Source organism: Tamandua tetradactyla, chromosome 5 (genome assembly GCF_023851605.1).
Source record: "Tamandua tetradactyla isolate mTamTet1 chromosome 5, mTamTet1.pri, whole genome shotgun sequence".
NCBI lineage: Eukaryota > Metazoa > Chordata > Mammalia > Pilosa > Myrmecophagidae > Tamandua > Tamandua tetradactyla.
In genome coordinates, this window is record NC_135331.1 from 97,454,913 (window position 1) to 97,472,619 (window position 17,707).

The 17,707-nt window shown below is 37.1% G+C and overlaps 1 long non-coding RNA gene across 1 annotated transcript in view; it reads right to left on the minus strand.

Moving 5' to 3' along the window:
- Window positions 1-2,713: 2,713 nt before the first annotated feature.
- Window positions 2,714-17,707, minus strand: part of LOC143682637 (uncharacterized) — a 44,907-nt gene continuing 29,913 nt past the window's right edge. Inside the window, exons 2-3 of the long non-coding RNA XR_013175203.1 lie at window positions 3,328-3,385; window positions 2,714-2,926 (exon numbers count right to left, since the gene is read on the minus strand). This is a non-coding gene — a long non-coding RNA (uncharacterized LOC143682637). The remainder of the gene's footprint in view (window positions 2,927-3,327; window positions 3,386-17,707) is intronic.

Consider the following 17,707-nt stretch of genomic DNA (forward strand, 5'->3'; position numbering starts at 1 on the left):
TTGTGTTTTACTATTTTTTTTTCACCTGGCATTATGGAAAAGGCAAAACAAGAGAGAGCAAGCAGATCAGAGTTTTCTAGCCACTAGGAATATGGCTTAGAGATTAAATGCAAAAAAGGGGCATACAGAAATTTAAAATACTCTAGATCTTGATTTGGGTGGCCTGCAACTATAAAGATTTTTTAAAATTCATGTGACTATATATCTGAAGAGGACAAATTTTTTTTTTTTATTAATTAACGGAAAAAAAAGAAAAAAAAGAAATTAACCCAACATTTAGAAATCATACCATTCTACATATGCAATCAGTAATTCTTAACATCATCACATAGATGCATGATCTTCGTTTCTTAGTACATTTGCATTGGTTTAGAAGAACTAGCAACACAACAGAAAAAGATATAGAATGTTAATACAGAGAAAAAAAATAAAAGTAATAACAATAGTAAAAAAAAAAAAGACAAACAAATAACCAGACAGATAAAAACAAAAAAACCAAAAACAAACAAACAAAAAAACCAAAAACCTATAGCTCAGATGCAGCTTCATTCAGTGTTTTAACATGATTACTTTACAATTAGGTATTATTGTGCTGTCCATTTTTGAGTTTTTGTATCTAGTCCTGTTGCACAGTCTGTATCCCTTCAGCTCCAATTACCCATTATCTTACCTTGTTTCTAACTCCTGCTGGACTCTGTTACCAATGACATATTCCAAGTTTATTCTCGAATGTCGGTTCACCTCAGTGGGACCATACAGTATTTGTCCTTTAGTTTTTGGCTAGACTCACTCAGCATAATGTTCTCTAGGTCCATCCATGTTATTACATGCTTCATAAGTTTATTCTGTCTTAAAGCTGCATAATATTCCATCGTATGTATATACTACAGTTTGTTTAGCCACTCGTCTGTTGATGGACATTTTGGCTGTTTCCATCTCTTTGCAATTGTAAATAACGCTGCTATAAACATTGGTGTGCAAATGTCCGTTTGTGTCTTTGCCCTTAAGTCCTTTGAGTAGATACCTAGCAATGGTATTGCTGGGTCGTATGGCAATTCTATATTCAGCTTTTTGAGGAACCGCCAAACTGCCTTCCACAGTGGTTGCACCATTTGACATTACCACCAACAGTGGATAAGTGTGCCTCTTTCTCCGCATCCTCTCCAGCACTTGTCATTTTCTGTTTTGTTGATAATGGCCATTCTGGTGGGTGTGAGATGATATCTCATTGTGGTTTTGATTTGCATTTCTCTAATGGCCAGGGACATTGAGCATCTCTTCATGTGCCTTTTGGCCATTTGTGTTTCCTCTTCTGATAGTGTCTGTTCAAGTCTTTTTCCCATTTTGTAATTGGGTTGGCTGTCTTTTTGTTGTTGAGTTGAACAATCTCTTTATAAATTCTGGATACTAGACCTTTATCTGATATGTCATTTCCAAATATTGTCTCCCATTGTGTAGACTGTCTTTCTACTTTCTCGATGAAGTTCTTTGATGCACAAAAGTGTTTAATTTTGAGGAGCTCCCATTTATTTATTTCCTTCTTCAGTGCTCTTGCTTTAGGTTTAAGGTCCATAAAACCGCCTCCAATTGTAAGTTTCATAAGATATCTCCCAACATTTTCCTCTAACTGCTTTATGGTCTTAGACCTAATGTTTAGATCTTTGATCCATTTTGAGTTAACTTTTGTATAGGGTGTGAGATACGGGTCTTCTTTCATTCTTTTGCATATGGATATCCAGTTCTCTAGGCACCATTTATTGAAGAGACTGTTCTGAAGAGGACAAATTTTAATATATACAAATTATACCTCAATAAACCTGACAAGTTTTTAAAAATTGGCCAAAAGTGTTTTTTTCCCATGGAACCCAACTTCCCTGAATCACTTTTCAGTGAAGATTTGCTGTCACAGTTTCCCACACTGAGTCATCCTCTGATTATCAGGTGCACTGGCAATACTTTAAGTGTGTCCCACCATCTAGGATTTTCTTCCAGGTTGCTGATGCCACCTTTGATGGTGGCACTTTATTGACTTTTCTAAAAGATATGAACAAAAAGTTTTCAGAAAACATCAAGGACTCTTCCGTCTGGTGGCATGCAAGACAACTGCAGCTCCTCAGCATTTCAATAACAAATTCTGTAAGGATATCTGAATCAGGAATAACATCTAAGTTTATTACAATACATCACAGCTGCCACCTGCCAATAGCAATTGTAAGAGTCTGTCAACTGAACAGATCATAAAGTGTGAAACAAATGTTCACCTTTGAATTGATGAAACCTATTACCGGGAGAAGTCTTCATGGAGAACCTGGACTTCAAATGCTCTTTTGAAAATCTTGAGGTGGACAGTGATATGATGAAATATTTTAAATTAATCAATTTTTTTTCACAAAGCAGCTATTTTTTCAAGTATTTTAGGAAACATGTACATAGTATCTGAAGGCTAAGGGATAGAGGAGACTTACTTTTCACAGTATTCTGTTTGACCTTTTGAATTTTGTACCAAGTTCCCTTCCTGAGAGGCAACCACTGTCTTGGGACTTTGAATGACAGAGCTTATGGGAAAGATCACCCTGGCAACAAAGCAGATACTGAAGAAGTGGGAAGAAGAAAAGGTCTTGTGTCAGTTAAGAAAAAAAAAAAAAGACAACAGTCTAGGGGAAGGGCAGTGAAGATGTAAATTCAAATAATAGAGATGTATGTCACTGAGAATTGTATTTAGTTACAAGTATAAGCAATATAAAAAACAGTGACTTAAGAGGGGGTTTGTGTTTCTCTCACATGAATGAAGTCTAGGGATGGGCATTGCAGGGCCAATGTGGCTTCTCCATTTGCCATTGCTGCTTAGGCTTCTTTCTGTTCCACTAGCCTTAGCAGGTGGCTTCCATTTTCAAGGTCTCCTCAAGGTCACCAGATGACCAGTCTGCTGTGAATGACACAAGGCACAGGCAAGTCAAGTCAGCGCCTTTTAATAAGCTTTCCTGAAAGCCCTACCCCAAAATTCCTACTTGTAGTTAGAAGTTAAATGGCCATTCCTATTGTAAGGAGGGCTGGAATATGTAGGTGGCATTTTATTGTTTGTGTGTTTGTTTATTTTGAGAGGTGTGTCGATAGCTAGTAATGAAGCAGGAAGACTGGCTATGGGAAAGGCAGCTAGATGTCCCTGCGATAGGAGGAAATGGAGACAAAGATAAAGACATCCCATCAGAGGAAAACAATATTACTTTGTGACTAATCAGTCTGTGGAAAGATGGGACAAACATCAGTCATTGAATTTCTTGTACTAGTCACATTTTAAAGATCGCTATTAAATTCATAGGCTCCTACCCTTGAAAGTCCCTGCCCTTGCAGATCTTGGAAGTGTTTTCTTTTCTCTTGTACAGACCTTAATAGAATCAAATTAAAAAAAAAGTTTAAAAACCTCACCCTGAAAATATAAGCACAACTGTTTAGCTTTATAATCTTGACAAACAAAGAAGGTGAACTTCTAATGCAATAAAATCTTATTGAAAAAAAGAAGCATGGCATAGTTGTTAAGAAGTTCTGTCCTGGAGTAGTTTGGATCCTGGTTCTACTACGTATACCCTGAGCAAGTTATTTCAGCAAGTTAATTGACTTATTTGGGTTTGTTCCCTCATCCATACAGTGGGTGCAGCAGCTGTAAGAATGCACTTGGCAGATCTTCTAATAAATAGGGAGCATAATTGACCAAAGGCACTAGCTGCTGCACTTGAAAATCCACAGCAGCATTTGTGCCAAGGCCAGACATCCCACACGCCACTTCCTGCTGATGACTGAGCATGGCAGGGACACTAAGGCAGATGCTAGATACCATTTTAAATCCAAACACACTCTGTGTGGCAATACACCAAGGCAGACCTATTCCTGGGAGACACGGACTCCTTTGTCAGCCAAACTTCCAGCAACCTTCCCTCCCTTTCTCCTTCACTTGGGTTAGAACTTGAGTTATGGCTGGATGGCTCTTCTAGCCTTTTCCAAACACCCCCCACCACCACACCCCATTTCCTTTTACACAGGAATTTCCCTTAATAAAAATCCTTACACATTTATTCCTGTCTTGGAGTCTGCTTCTTGGAAGGTCTGGACTGACACAGTGGGGATAGTTCCTACCTCACAGACTTGTGAGAGGATAAATGAGTTTATTCATTTAATATGCTTAGAAAAATGCTTCACAAACAGTAATAACTCAATCCATTTCAGATATTGACAGACCTTGTCTTATATTTCTAGCATTATAGCAGATAAAAAGAAAATCTGCCATTGTGAAACACTGAAACTATGATAAATTACAGCAAATGGCCTCCTAAATGCATAGCTGAGATTATATGAAAATAAAATAAACCACAGTGGCTAAAATGAAGAGGAAACTGAACAATACAGCAGTAATCTTGAGTTTATACTGCAGCTGTCCTTAGAGGGTTTTGGTGGTCTCACGGACCTTGATGATGTCTTTGCATGTAAAGCTGAGAATTATCAAAGAGCTACTATAGCCTTAGAAGAAGGGTATGAATTAAAAATAAAATCAACCCATCAGCAAAGAGGAACATTAAGGAAGCTAAGTCTTTACTTGTATCCAAGGTAAGTCAAGAGATCTACCTTCTTCTAAAGGCAGAGTTTGACATTTATACTAATTGTGGGGTTGAGAACTCCTGAGCTGGTTAACATGTGATAAAGTAAATGCAAATTCTCTCTGGATGGACACATCCTCAGCTAAGGCCTCTCAAGGTTCCTTTCGATATAGCCCTGCTGGGGATGTCCTCACAATACAAAGTTACAGAACATATGAAGAAATAGTCCATCATAAGTGAGAGCTAGTGATATGAAGAACAAGATTAGACTCCCCATAATTTAACAGTTAATAAAATAAGCATTTTATTGTTTCTGATAAGTTATATTGATAACATCAAAGAATAGAATGTTTTAAAGCATGCAGAAAGATCAAGATCTTTAAAATTACTAAACAAGTTTTGAAAACTCCTGGTTAAGTTTCTCTAGAAAACAGAGACTGAGGCAAGGATTAAGATTCTGATACTTTTTGGGGGAAGTTGTGAGCCAAATGAGGTAACAGCAAGGAATATAAGAGGAAGTGGGCCATCTTGGTTTGCCAGAGCTTATCAAGCAATATGTTGGCATAAACAAGTTACTAGCTCATGGTTTCAGAGGCTGAAGTCTCGAATCAGTGCTGGCAAGTCTGTGCTTTGTCGTGGAGGCTGTTGCATTCTGGTGCTGGCTTGCCATAATTCTTGGGTTTCGTTGACTTGTATCTCTCCCTCTGTCACTTGGTGTGGTAGTTTAAAGCTGTTATGTACCCCAGAAAAGATTACGTTCTTTTAATTCATTACTGTAGGTATAAACCTATTATGGGTGGGATGTGACCCACCTCATTCAAGGTGGGTCTTAATCTTCTTACTGGAGTCCTTTATGAGAGGATAAAAGTCACACAAAGATAGAGAGAAACACCCAGAGAAACCGAGAGAGCCAGAGAGGCTGGGAGAGAAGGACACATGCAAAGCTGAGAGAGGAAGCCACTGAAGCCAGAGGCTGAAGCAATGAAACCCGGGAGAGAAGAATCAGCAGACATGGCCAGATACATCACCATGTGACAGAAGAACCCAGATACCATCTGATGTCTTGATTTGGACATTTTTCAAAGACTAAGAACTGTATATTGTTAAGTTATAGATCCTCATTGGAAAAGTCAATCCAGTTCTGGCACATTGCATTTCATTAGCTTTAACAAACCAAAACACCTTGCACTATGCTTGGATCCTCCTATGGCTGTTTGTAACTTCTGACTTCTCTAACTGCATCTGAATTTCCTCTTCTTAAGGCCTTCAGTCATCATATGGATTAAGACCCACCCTGCTTCAATTTGTTCACACTTACATAACATCTTTAAAATGTCCTGTTTACAAATGGCTTCATACTCACAGGAGGATAGATAGAGATTACGAACATGTCTTTCATGGGGGACATGATTCCATCCCCAATATGGGACAAGGTAAAATGTGAAGTGATATGATGTGCTGGCCACTCTTGGGAAGCCATGAAAAAAATATACCCAGTCATTTATTGGGCAAATTTCCTTAGCATAGGGGTATTCTGGAAAGTCATCAAAAAGAAGTATCTCTGGGTGGGCCATGGTGGCTCAGGAGGCAGAGTTCTCGCCTGCCATGCCGGAGACCCAGGTTCGATTCCCGGTGCCTGCCCATGCAAAAATAAAATAAATAAATAAATAAATAAATAGATCTTTCTGATTCAAAGGGAAAAGAATCAGACCCACCTTGAATGAGGTGGGTCACATCCCACCCGTAATAGGTTTATACCTACAATAATGAATTAAAAGAACAGGGGGAAAAGAGAAGGGGAATGAATTAATCTGTCCAGCTCCTTTTTTCCCATTTCCAATTACTCAAACTTCATCCCATGGAGAACTAACCCATAAATGTTGCATTATTCATCTTTTGATGTCATTCAGGAGACCAGGTCCTATGTCTAGAAGTGGGGGGGCAGCATGATAGACCAACGGACTTGGAATGCGAGACGTGACATGTGAGGGCCCTGAAACCTCAGGGCTTTAAAACTTGGCCTCCAGGCTAATGTAGGGGGCTCACTCTGCAGAGTTATTAGAAGTATGAAGAATTTTGAGAGTAAGGCAGGCAATTTGAATTTGAGGAGGTATGCAGGTTTGTGTCTGTTGTGAAATGAAAAATAGAGCCTGAAAGTAAGAAAAAAAATTCCCAGGAGACAGATTAATCAGCATGTTAGATCCAGATGAAGAGAGAATTAGGAATTGGAAAAGAATTTAAATTATATCTCTGTGCTACATTCTGGGGAAAGAAATAGAAAAAAAAAGAGAGAGAGGTGTAAAAGACAGTGAGAAGGTTCAATTTATACCTAATAGAATTTCAGGGTGTGATATTAGAGAGAATGAGGCAGAGACTATATTGTTAGAGGACCTAAATCCTTAGAAAATGAATCTATGTGAGATCCTTGATGTCCAAATGCAGTTTTTGTGCAGAGAAGACTACTTTCATTCATCTGGATTTGAATTATTTTATTTACTGAAATCATAAGTAAAAAGTCTAGTTTTCATTAAACCTCTAAATTCATCTTCTAAATTATTTTATATCCAGTAAATTTTATATAAAATAATCATTTTCATAGGACCTTGAAAATAAATTGGACTGAATGCTTAAGGGAATTTGATTTTGATTAATATTAAATAAACTTGAGTTAAACAGGCTAATTTCCTTTAAACATGGTAATTAACATTCATACATTTAATATCTTAATTTTTATTTTTAAGAAATTAGAATGCGTAAATGCAACAAACTTATAATCCAACAAATTCTTCCCAAGTTAGTAAGCAACTTATTAGTAAGTTTACTAATACCATTCTAACACTGTTTATAAACTAAGTCACTTCCTCTTATATCATTCAACTTGAAATCAAACACATTTAATTTGGAATCTCAGGCTAATTTGCCATTTACTTTACTATGCCAAATGCAATTACATTTTACAAGCATTTTAAATTCCAAACAGAGATTATTCTGAATGTAACACAAATGGATTAATGTCATGGGTTGGATGTACATTATGGTTTCTATATTTCTGGGGCTGGTATACTTGACCCACCAAGCTTAACTGTGACTTGAGATTACGGAGACAATAACACATAATGACAATATGCATATTACTCTTGGCAAGTTGGAGTTGCTTATTGGTCTGATAGATCTGCCAGACCTGGAACTATGTCTCGTATCACATATAGACACACTGAGCCCAGTATTAATAGTCTCTAGATTACTGAAGACTCCAAGTCCATGGTCCCTTCAGGTGGATTTGATATCTCCTTGTTCCATTATAGTCTTACCCACTCCTTTGTACTTTATTTCAATGTTGATTTCTGATTTGAATCATCTGAACCATGCAATCTCCACCCCGCTTGCTGTTGACTTTGTTCATGTCCCTTGTCACTGCCTTCCTAACCTCAGTATTTTCATTTTCTTTCAATCTCTTTGGCTACAAGATTTTGACAGAATCCAGGCAGACTCTGCTTGTCTCTTTTCTCGGTTTTGGTCTAAGATCACAATACCCTTGAATGGCATAAATAATAGATACACATTTAGACACACTGAAGTACAGAAGAACAGCAAAGAAAAAGAAAAATCTAAAAAACAAAACAAAAAACCAAAGAAATGACAGATTACCAAATTACCAAAGTAGAATGATAAATGTACAGACAACAGACTTCCAAAAATCACAATTTAATAACATCTTTGAAGTGCTGAAAGTACAAATAAACCTATAATTTTATACCCAGAAAAATTATCATTTAGGAATAGGAAACAAAAGTCATTTTCAGAAAGACAAAAACTAAATTCATTCACAGATGCTTGCTGGAAAAAACGTCTGAACTACACATATCCCTCACTGCATAAACTCTTGCTATTTGCTTCCCCAAAACTCAGGAACAAAGTAGGTTCGCATGAAATGGTACATTTTTCAATCACATTATCCAAACTCATTGTCCAAACTCATTATTCCAAATCTAGGAGCCAAAAATTCAGATGGCAAAGAAAACTTATACTAAAAGAAGGAAATGAACCCATAAAAAAGAAGTGAGACCCAAGAGGGAGTGGTGAGAAAGGGAATTGATAAACATAGGGCTAAATCCAAATGGCTTATTGATTGCTTAAAATATTTTTTTTAAATTACTATTTTGGGAGGTACACAGGAAAGGCAGAAATAAAACATATTCTGAAGAACATGTAAAGCAGAATAGGGTGATCAGAATGAGAAAGGTAATGAGCAGGCAGAGATTAGAAATACTGATTATGGCAGACACTGTTGATACATCCTGCATATCCTTTCTACCCATCTAAGTTCATTTGTAGCTGCAATAGACAGTACATTTAACAGGCTGACAGCTCCCACTCTAGTACCTATGTCTCCTCCTCTATGCCTGATAGTTTACTCCTGCACCATGGAAACTTACTCTGCCTTATGAAAGTGCAACTTGAAAGTACAGGGGAGTTAATCATTCCAAGTATAACTTCCAGGCAATAAGGGAGTCAGCAGATGAATTTCACGGCCTCTTTGTCCCCTGTGGGACAATACTGAAGCATGTTCTACTTGGTTGTTCAGAGTTTGAGTCCCAATTGCCTGTAAGTGTTACCTGCTCATGAACATCTCTATATTGATTTTTCTCCCTTCACTGACTACTTTCCCAATTCCCTCATCTACCTTTCCTGAGTTTACTTCCCAAATGCCTGTACCCAAAGTTTTTGTCTCAAGGGCAGTTTTTGGAAAAACCCAGCCTAAGACTTGATTAGCTTTAGAACTTGTGAATTCAAGTGTGCCTGTTAAAATTTTAAGGGCAATCACCAAAATGATGAAGATAGAATATGCAACTTCCAAACAAGTAAAGGGGAAAAAAGGAAATAAAAACCTTAATTAAGTCAATAAAACTGTGAAAGTGGGGGTGGGAGGGGAAGAAAAACATAGGAAAAATAAAGAGCAAATGCCATATTTCATAGACTCTAAGATAGAACAGCTGTAGGATGTACTTACATTTTATGTGTTAAGAAAGAAAAAAATGCCAATTACAACATGAGTTGTAAGAAATATTCTGATTTCAAGATATTAAAATGTGGGAGGAAATATGCCTTAAAATTGGTGAAATTTGGTAGCACAGTAATATTTTAGAAATAAATGTAAATAATCATTACGTAAAAGTGCTAAAATAATTTAAAAGATCAAATTGTCAAATTGGATATTTTCTAAAAATTAGGCGTATGCTATTTTTGAGAAACATACTTCAAACAGAAAAGAACAGAAGAAAATAACATCAGGCAATATTAACCAAAACATAGCCATCTGAAAATGGGTCAAAGATTTCCTCTCAATTTATTTAAAGAGGTCACTTCATAATGCTAAAATTTCAATTCATAAGGAAGATAGAGCATTTCTAAATATTATACACATAAACGTAGCCTCAAAATATGCAAAGCAAAAAACTGAATCAATTGTAAGGAAAAATGCCAAATCCACAACAAAGGCGATTTTAACATACCTTACTTTTGATAGATCAAGCAAATGAAAAATTCAAGGTTTAGAAGAAGTTAACAATAACTATAATATAATGAACCCTACACCCCAAATTTAAAAAAAATGTTTTACTTAAACATACTTGAAACTTTTATCAAAATTAGCCACATATTAGGTCACAAAAAGGATCAAAATCATACAGATTACATTATTGGACTACAGTACAATTAAGTTAGAATGCAATAACAAAAAAGATAAGATGAAGTAAATTTGGAAATTTAAAAACACAAATAGTTTTGGGGCCAATACAGTATTGTAGGTGACATTAGAAATAGGTCAACTGAACAATAATGAAAATCTATGTATCAAAACTGATGGAGGTGGGTGATGGTGGCTCAGTGGCAGAGTTCTCACCTGCCATGCCAGAGACCCAGGTTTGATTCCTGGTACCTGCCCTTGCAAAACAACAACAACAACAACAAACCAAACTGATGGGGTGCAGCCAAAGCAGAATCTTTAGGGAAATTTAACTCATTAATTTTCAGATTTCTCTGAACATAAGGCTATAATCATCCAACTCAAGAAATTAGAAAGAGGATAGAGTCCAAAGCAATTACATGGTGGGTGGGCAGGCAATAAAGGTAAGACCAGCCACGACTTGTGGTAGATTGGAATTAGTCTAAGTTTTTCACTCTACTGTGATAGCATTATACATCTATCACCTTTACCCACAGTGGCAGAAAACTGCGAAGTTACCAGGCAGGATATACTTTCATGCTCTATTGACCAGGGGTTTGGCCATAACCTTCCTTCAACCAATGGGATGTTAAATTAGATGGGAATGGGGGATTTAAATATGCTGGAGCAACTTAGTTTGGTCTCTTGCATACCTGCCATTCACTATAAGAAGAGCTTTCTCCAGATAGCTACTGGCCCAAGAAGGAGTAGACACTCTGAAGCAGACCTGAACATAATTTGAAATTTGAAATCTGGTGTTCAGAGTCTGAAGCCCAGTGTTCAGCCTAGGACAGCTGAATACAGCTGATCCACATATCTTTTAGCGAGGACTAATGCTTGATAGTTAAGAATTTAAGTGTTAAGTTTGGGGTAGTTTGTTATGCAGTATTACTGCAGCAATAGCTAACTCACAGAGAAGATATAGCAGAGCATCACCAAACCTAAATTCTGACCTTCTGAAAAGACAAAACTATAGTCAAAACTTTGGCAAACATAATCGAGAGAGAGAGAGAATGTGAGAGCAAACAACCAAATTATGCATAGAAAAGGAGACTTAACTATAGATATAGCAGAGTATTTTTAAATGAAAGAGTGCTACAAACATTTTATGCCAATAAGTCTGAAAACTCAGATAAAGTAGATACTTTCTTAGAAAAACACACTGAACCTGACAAAAAATAGAAAACCCGGATAGTTATACAACTATATTTAAAGTAAAATAATTTAGACTTCTGCTTCCATGAAGAAGGAGTAGCTGTACTTTTCTCTATTCCTTCTTCTTAAGTACAACTGACAACACTTGACATTATATATAAAAACAAACATAAGATGGCTCTGAAAGGTGGAGAGAAGAAGGCAGACTGCCTAGGGACCTCTCTGAGGAACAACACAGGTGAGTACCCTGCATTTTCTTTTTGTTCATTATATTCCAGATTTGGAGCTGAAAGAAACTGGAAACTTGGGAACAACCACAGGCCCAGATTGAAGGCCCCAGCAAAAGCCAGCTTTCTCTAGCACGGACAAGGAAAGAGACAGTCTAGTAAGACAGAAAACTTTTGGATAATAACCACTCTACCCCAGCCAAACACCTCAGCCCTACTCCTGCCAGCAGGGGCTGAGTGGGGAGCAGAGCTGTAAGGAGGAGCCCAAATCCCCTCTTCCATGCTGGTGGCAGGGAAGGCCAAGCAGGACCTGGGAACATTCACCTTGCTTAGCATTAAGAAGCCCTATCCCTTGACCCTGCTGTGTCAGTGGACACCATGAGGGGCCTGGACTTCCTCCTCCCTGGCCCTCCCTCCCCCCCACTCGGCAGTAATGAGGACAATGAAGCACCCATCCCCCTCCCCACTGGGGTGGAATCGGAAGCCATGGAGGAGAGTCAGAGTTCCCATTACACAATGGTAACAAGGCTATATCCCACTCCTATGGTGACAGTAGAGAGGCCATATGGGAAGCAGTCATGAGGCAATTCTGTCCTTAACATCGGGAAGGTATCAGTGGAGGTCTAATGGGGAGCTGGAACTCCCACCCACACATGGCAATAACAAGGAGACTTCCCTCTTGGGTATGAGGCTGAGTGGAAAAACTGAGCTTCTACCCTCACTTGGCAGTAACAAGGCGGTGCCGCCCTTTCCTTACCAGAGCAGTGTCAGGGGAAGCCAGCTAGTACAGAAGGATTAAATCAGATCCACAGTCTCATACCATAACACCACAAATACCCAGCCTTCATTTGAAAAATCACTCATCATACAAAGAAACAAGCTCTCAAACTAAATGGGGAAAAAAAAGGCAATCAATAGATGCCAATACTGAGATGACCGATGTTGGGATTATCTAACAAGGATTTTACAGAGGCCATCATAAGAAGACTTCAATGAGCAATTCTGAACATGCTTGAAACAAATGAAAATTAGAAACCTCAGCAATAAAATAGAATACAAAATCACTAAATGGAAATTTTAGAACTGAAAAATACAATAAGAACTCAAGGGATAGGTTCAATAGCAAAATTGAAGGGCAGAGGACATCAATGAACTTAAAAATAAAATATTAGAAAATACCCAATCTGAAAAACACACAGAGAAAATAGACTTAAAAAATGGACAGAGCCTCAGAAATCTGTGGGACTATAATAAAAGAGCTAATGTTTGTGTCATTGGAGTCCCATATGGAGAGGAAAAAGTAGGTGGACTGAAAAAAGTACTAAAAAAAAATAATAATAATGGCTGAAAATTTCCCAAATTTGGCAATAGAGAGAAAACTATGATTCAAGAAGGTAAGTTAACCCCAAACAGGGTAAACCCAAAGAAATCTATCCACACTAAGACATACCATAGTCAGACTACTCAAAACTAAGGATAAAATAATCTAGAATGCAGTGAGAGTGAAATGACATCTTTTCTATAGGGGAAAAACAATTCAAATAACAGTGAGTTCTCATCAGAAACTATGGAGTCCAGAAAGAGGCATCACAGTATTTTTCAAGTGCTGAAAGAGAAAACTGTCAGTCCAGAATCCTATAACCAGTAAGAATATCCTTTAGGAATGAAGGGGAAAATAAATTTTCCTTCTTCTGAGAATATCTTAAGAGTATTTGTCACCAACAGACACACCCTAAAAGAATGGCTAAAGTAAATTCTCTAAACAGAAAGGAAATGATAAAATAAGGAATCTTGGAATATCCAGAAAGAAGAATAAAAAGAGTAAAAATATGTACTAGTAGATTATATTTTTCTTCTTTTGAGTTTTCTAAATTATGTTTGATGGTAGAAGCATAAATTATAACATTGATTCATAAAAGAAATATTTAAGATAATTATGTTATAAATGGGAGATATTAAAGGGACATTAGGGAAGGGAAGGTTTTTATATTACATGTTGAAAACGCTCAGAAAAATAGAAATTGAAGAGAAATTCCTAAACTTGATTTTTTTATCTCCAAAAAAAAATCCCTAAAATTAACACTGCATTTAGTGATGACAACCTGAATCCTTTTCCCTTTACATAAGGTAAAAATATCTTCTCTTACCACTCCTAATTAACAGTGCTGGAGGTACTAGTCAATATAGGAAAAAAGATGGATATTGATCAGAATAAAAGAAATAAAACTGCCCTTTTTGCAGATGGTATTATGGTCTATGTAGAAATCCCAAAGAATATACAAAAATAAGTCTCCTAGTCTATTAAGTCACAGCATATAAGATAAAGACACATCTGGAAGGTTAATTATAACTTTTTTTTTTTTCGGCATGGGTAGGTTCCAGGAATTGAACCCAGGTTTCTGGCATGGCAGGCAAAAATTCTGCCACTGAGCCACTGTTGCACTGCCCTGGAAGGTTAATTATAGAAGCCAAAATTCTAAATAAATACTAATAATCAAAATTCAGTGACTTTAATAACCCGTGACCAAGTTATGTTTTTCCTAGGACTATAAGGATGGATTTACATTGAAGAATCTAAAATGACTCACCATAATAACAGATTAGAGGGATAAATGATATCATTTCCGGGGACGCAGGACATTTTTTTTTTTTAAAGAAGCATTAAATGAAATTCTTAGCCAACAAGGAATACAGGGGTACTTTCTTAACCCAATAAAGAAATCTACAGGAAACATCATTCTTCATAATAAATATCCTTTTAAAATCAGGAACAAGATAAGTACATCTATAGTACCAATTATCCTTAACCTTGAACTGGGAATCCTAGTCACTTCAGTGGGTTAGAATTAAAAAAAATATTATGATTAGAAAAATAAAAGCAAAAATTTACCTAACTGCATATGATTTTTCCCTCATTGAAAACCCAAGAAAACCTAAAGAAATAGTTTTTGCATGCAAAAATTAATGGTTACTTCCAGAAAAAATTTTTTAATCCAGATATCCCCGATTCCTCTGCTCTTAAGGAGCCAATTTACCCTTTAATACCAAGAGTTTGGAAACTCTTCGATGGGCCATGGGAAGTCCATTATTCTACTCAAGTTATCTCAACAAAACTTTGAGAATCCCTGTAATAGGATGATGTGATTCCAAAATTCTTTAAAGCACTTCCTGCTGTCTATAGATGGTTTCTACCAGCTGCTGCTGCTCTCATCACACTTTTAGTTTTGGTCAAGGACAAACTCTGAATCCTTCCCTGAACTCCTCACAATTAAGTTTAGACTGTCGTGTTTGTCGAAATGTCACTGAAAGTTTTAGAGTAACTGAAGATAATTACTCAAGATAGAAAAGGAAATATTGAAACTGGATCCTGGATATCACTGCTCCTAGAATCTGAAGTCGGTATCCTTTCTTAAGGGGTCTCCTTCTAGCTTTGGCCATTCATTACTTCCCTCTTCTCAGTTTATTCTCTGTGGTTTGGACCCAACTGCCCCTACCTCCAAGTGCAGGAGGTTTGGCTTAAACATCAGGACCTTCTGGTCTCCCAGTTTTGGAGACTGGAAGTCCAAAATCAAGTTATTGGCAGGCCATGCCTCCTTCGGTGGTGGCTCACAGCAATCATTAGCCAGTCTGCCATTGTACATGGAGATCTGTCTCCTACCCCCCCACCACCCCGTACCTTATTATGTCCAAATTTTCTCTGCTTATAAGGACTCTAGTCATATTAGGCTAAAAATTGCCCTGATTCATTTTGGCTCATCTTAATAGGAACTTCAAAGATCCTATTTACAAATGAGTTCACATCCACAGGACTGGAGGTGAAGACTTAAGCATGTCTTTGTTGGGGACATAATTCAGTCCATAATAAGCATCTATTTGAATGGCATTAAGGGCACAACCTTGCTAAAGATAAACCCGGCGAGCATTAGTAAATCAAACCCTAACTCTGTCTCAGACCAAAACGTCTACATTCAAGTTAAGGGTGACTTCACATTTTTTTTTCTTAAGAATAACAGATGGGTTCTTGTTTCATGTTTAAGTAACAAAGTTCTGTTCTGATACTTTTCTTAAATAGCTCTTTTTTATCTCTAGAAGGATACTTAAAATCTTAACATAATATTAATCCATGTACATGGCCCAAGCAGTATAAAACAAAACAAATTAAATCTCTCTCTCCCTGGGCCTATACCCCAAGAAGAACCACTTTTATTTCTGATTTTAGTTTTATAACACTTTAAATATGAGCAATCAAGAATAGATTCGTAAGTTTATTTGACATTCCTGTTAGGAAAGGTAACAAAATTAGTGACCTTATACATTTTTTACCTCTCTTCTCCCCTTCTCCTTCTCAGAAAGGGGAGAAGAGAGGTAAAAAAAAATGTAAACTATATACTTGCTATATATATATGTTTTTGTATATATTTCTTTTATTTTTAATATACATATATTTCTTATATTTTTACTTTGTCAAGGTATAAAATATTCTGTTCTGTTTCACTAAAATCACTTCTGTGCTTTCTCTACAGATTGAATCTAAAAATGGAAGCCCAATGAATGTACAAATTCTGATTACTTAGTTTTTATTCGTAGCAGAATCCCAAGTAGTGTCACTGAACTCCTTAGTAGAGAGAGGGACCATGCTCGGATGCCTGTGCCACTTGAAGGAGACTATTCCGGCCACGAGGTTACATGCACTTTCTTTCCATAACTTTCAGCTCTCTTTGCTGGTTCTTAGATGTATTCAGCTTCTACTGTTTCTTATATTGCTCTCCTCTTTCTTGGTTTCCTTTTTCTAAAATTTGTCCTTCAACAGTAACAAAGTTAGTGGGTGGTAAATTTTCTGAATCCTTGCACATCAGATTTCTTTTGTGGCTGCCATTAGGATGTGCTGCTCAGATACCCAAGAGCAAGGAATATAACTGAACCCCAGCCCCAGTTGCTGCCTCTGAAAGCCATCTCTACATTCACGGTGAGGCTCCTCACAGCTGTACACTCACTGCCACCCACCCAGCCCCCCAACAACTAAGAGCACAGGGAGACAGGGCTCCTCTGATGGGCATCTTGGGCTTGAGGATTCTTTGCAAACCTTTACAAACTCTCAAAATTGCATTGCAGTCTAAGACATTTCCACCTCAACTTTCTTCTCTTTTTTTTTTCTTTGAGTTCAGATCTGCATTACAGGCTAACAGCATTCCAAACTCTCCCGGTTCTATTGTCTATTACAGGCATTTGCACTAATAAATTTCTTACACCAGTAGTCTTGTTTTGGCATCTGCTTCTCAGAGAACCTGGACTTGCACATCTTTTTGTTCTCACATTTGATTTCACATTTTGCATGTAGAATTCTATTCCCAGCCATTTTCTCTCAGATTTGAAAGTATTCATCCATTGTCCTTTAGCATCTAGAATTGCTGACGAGGTCTGATGTCTTTGATTCTTGTTTTTTTAATAGAAAAAAAAAAAAGCTCTTCTCCAATTGCTTTTGGATTTTCTCTTTATCCTTGGAATACAGAAATGCCACTGTTATATATCTAGGTATGCATGTTTTTTTTAGAAATTCTTTCTGATTAATATTTGTTGGGCTTTTTAAATTGAAAGATATTTTCTTAGCTATTATTTTCCCAATTGTTTCCTTTCTTCTCCTATCCTTTATTCTGTTCTTCTGAGAATTCTATTAAAACTCTTACATCAGTTTTAAACTCCTGAGAATTATGGGTGTTCTCAATCCACATGTGTTTGGGGAAAGAGTTGGGCTTTATTTTATTTTTGTTATAGTTGGTTGTAGGACTAGGAGAAGCCCAGACCAAACTGTGGAACTAAAACAGGGTTTCCCTAGGTGGAGAAGTCTTGAGGGAACTACAGGAAAGCAGACACCAGGCCAGGTGTGTATGGCTTTGGAGTCTCACCTGGTGAGACTATGTGCTTAGAGGCATGCAGGAAACCCCTTACGGTTATGATCGTTATGGGGCTACAAGTAGTTTCAATAAATTGTCTTTGTTTTCAAAATTTACGGT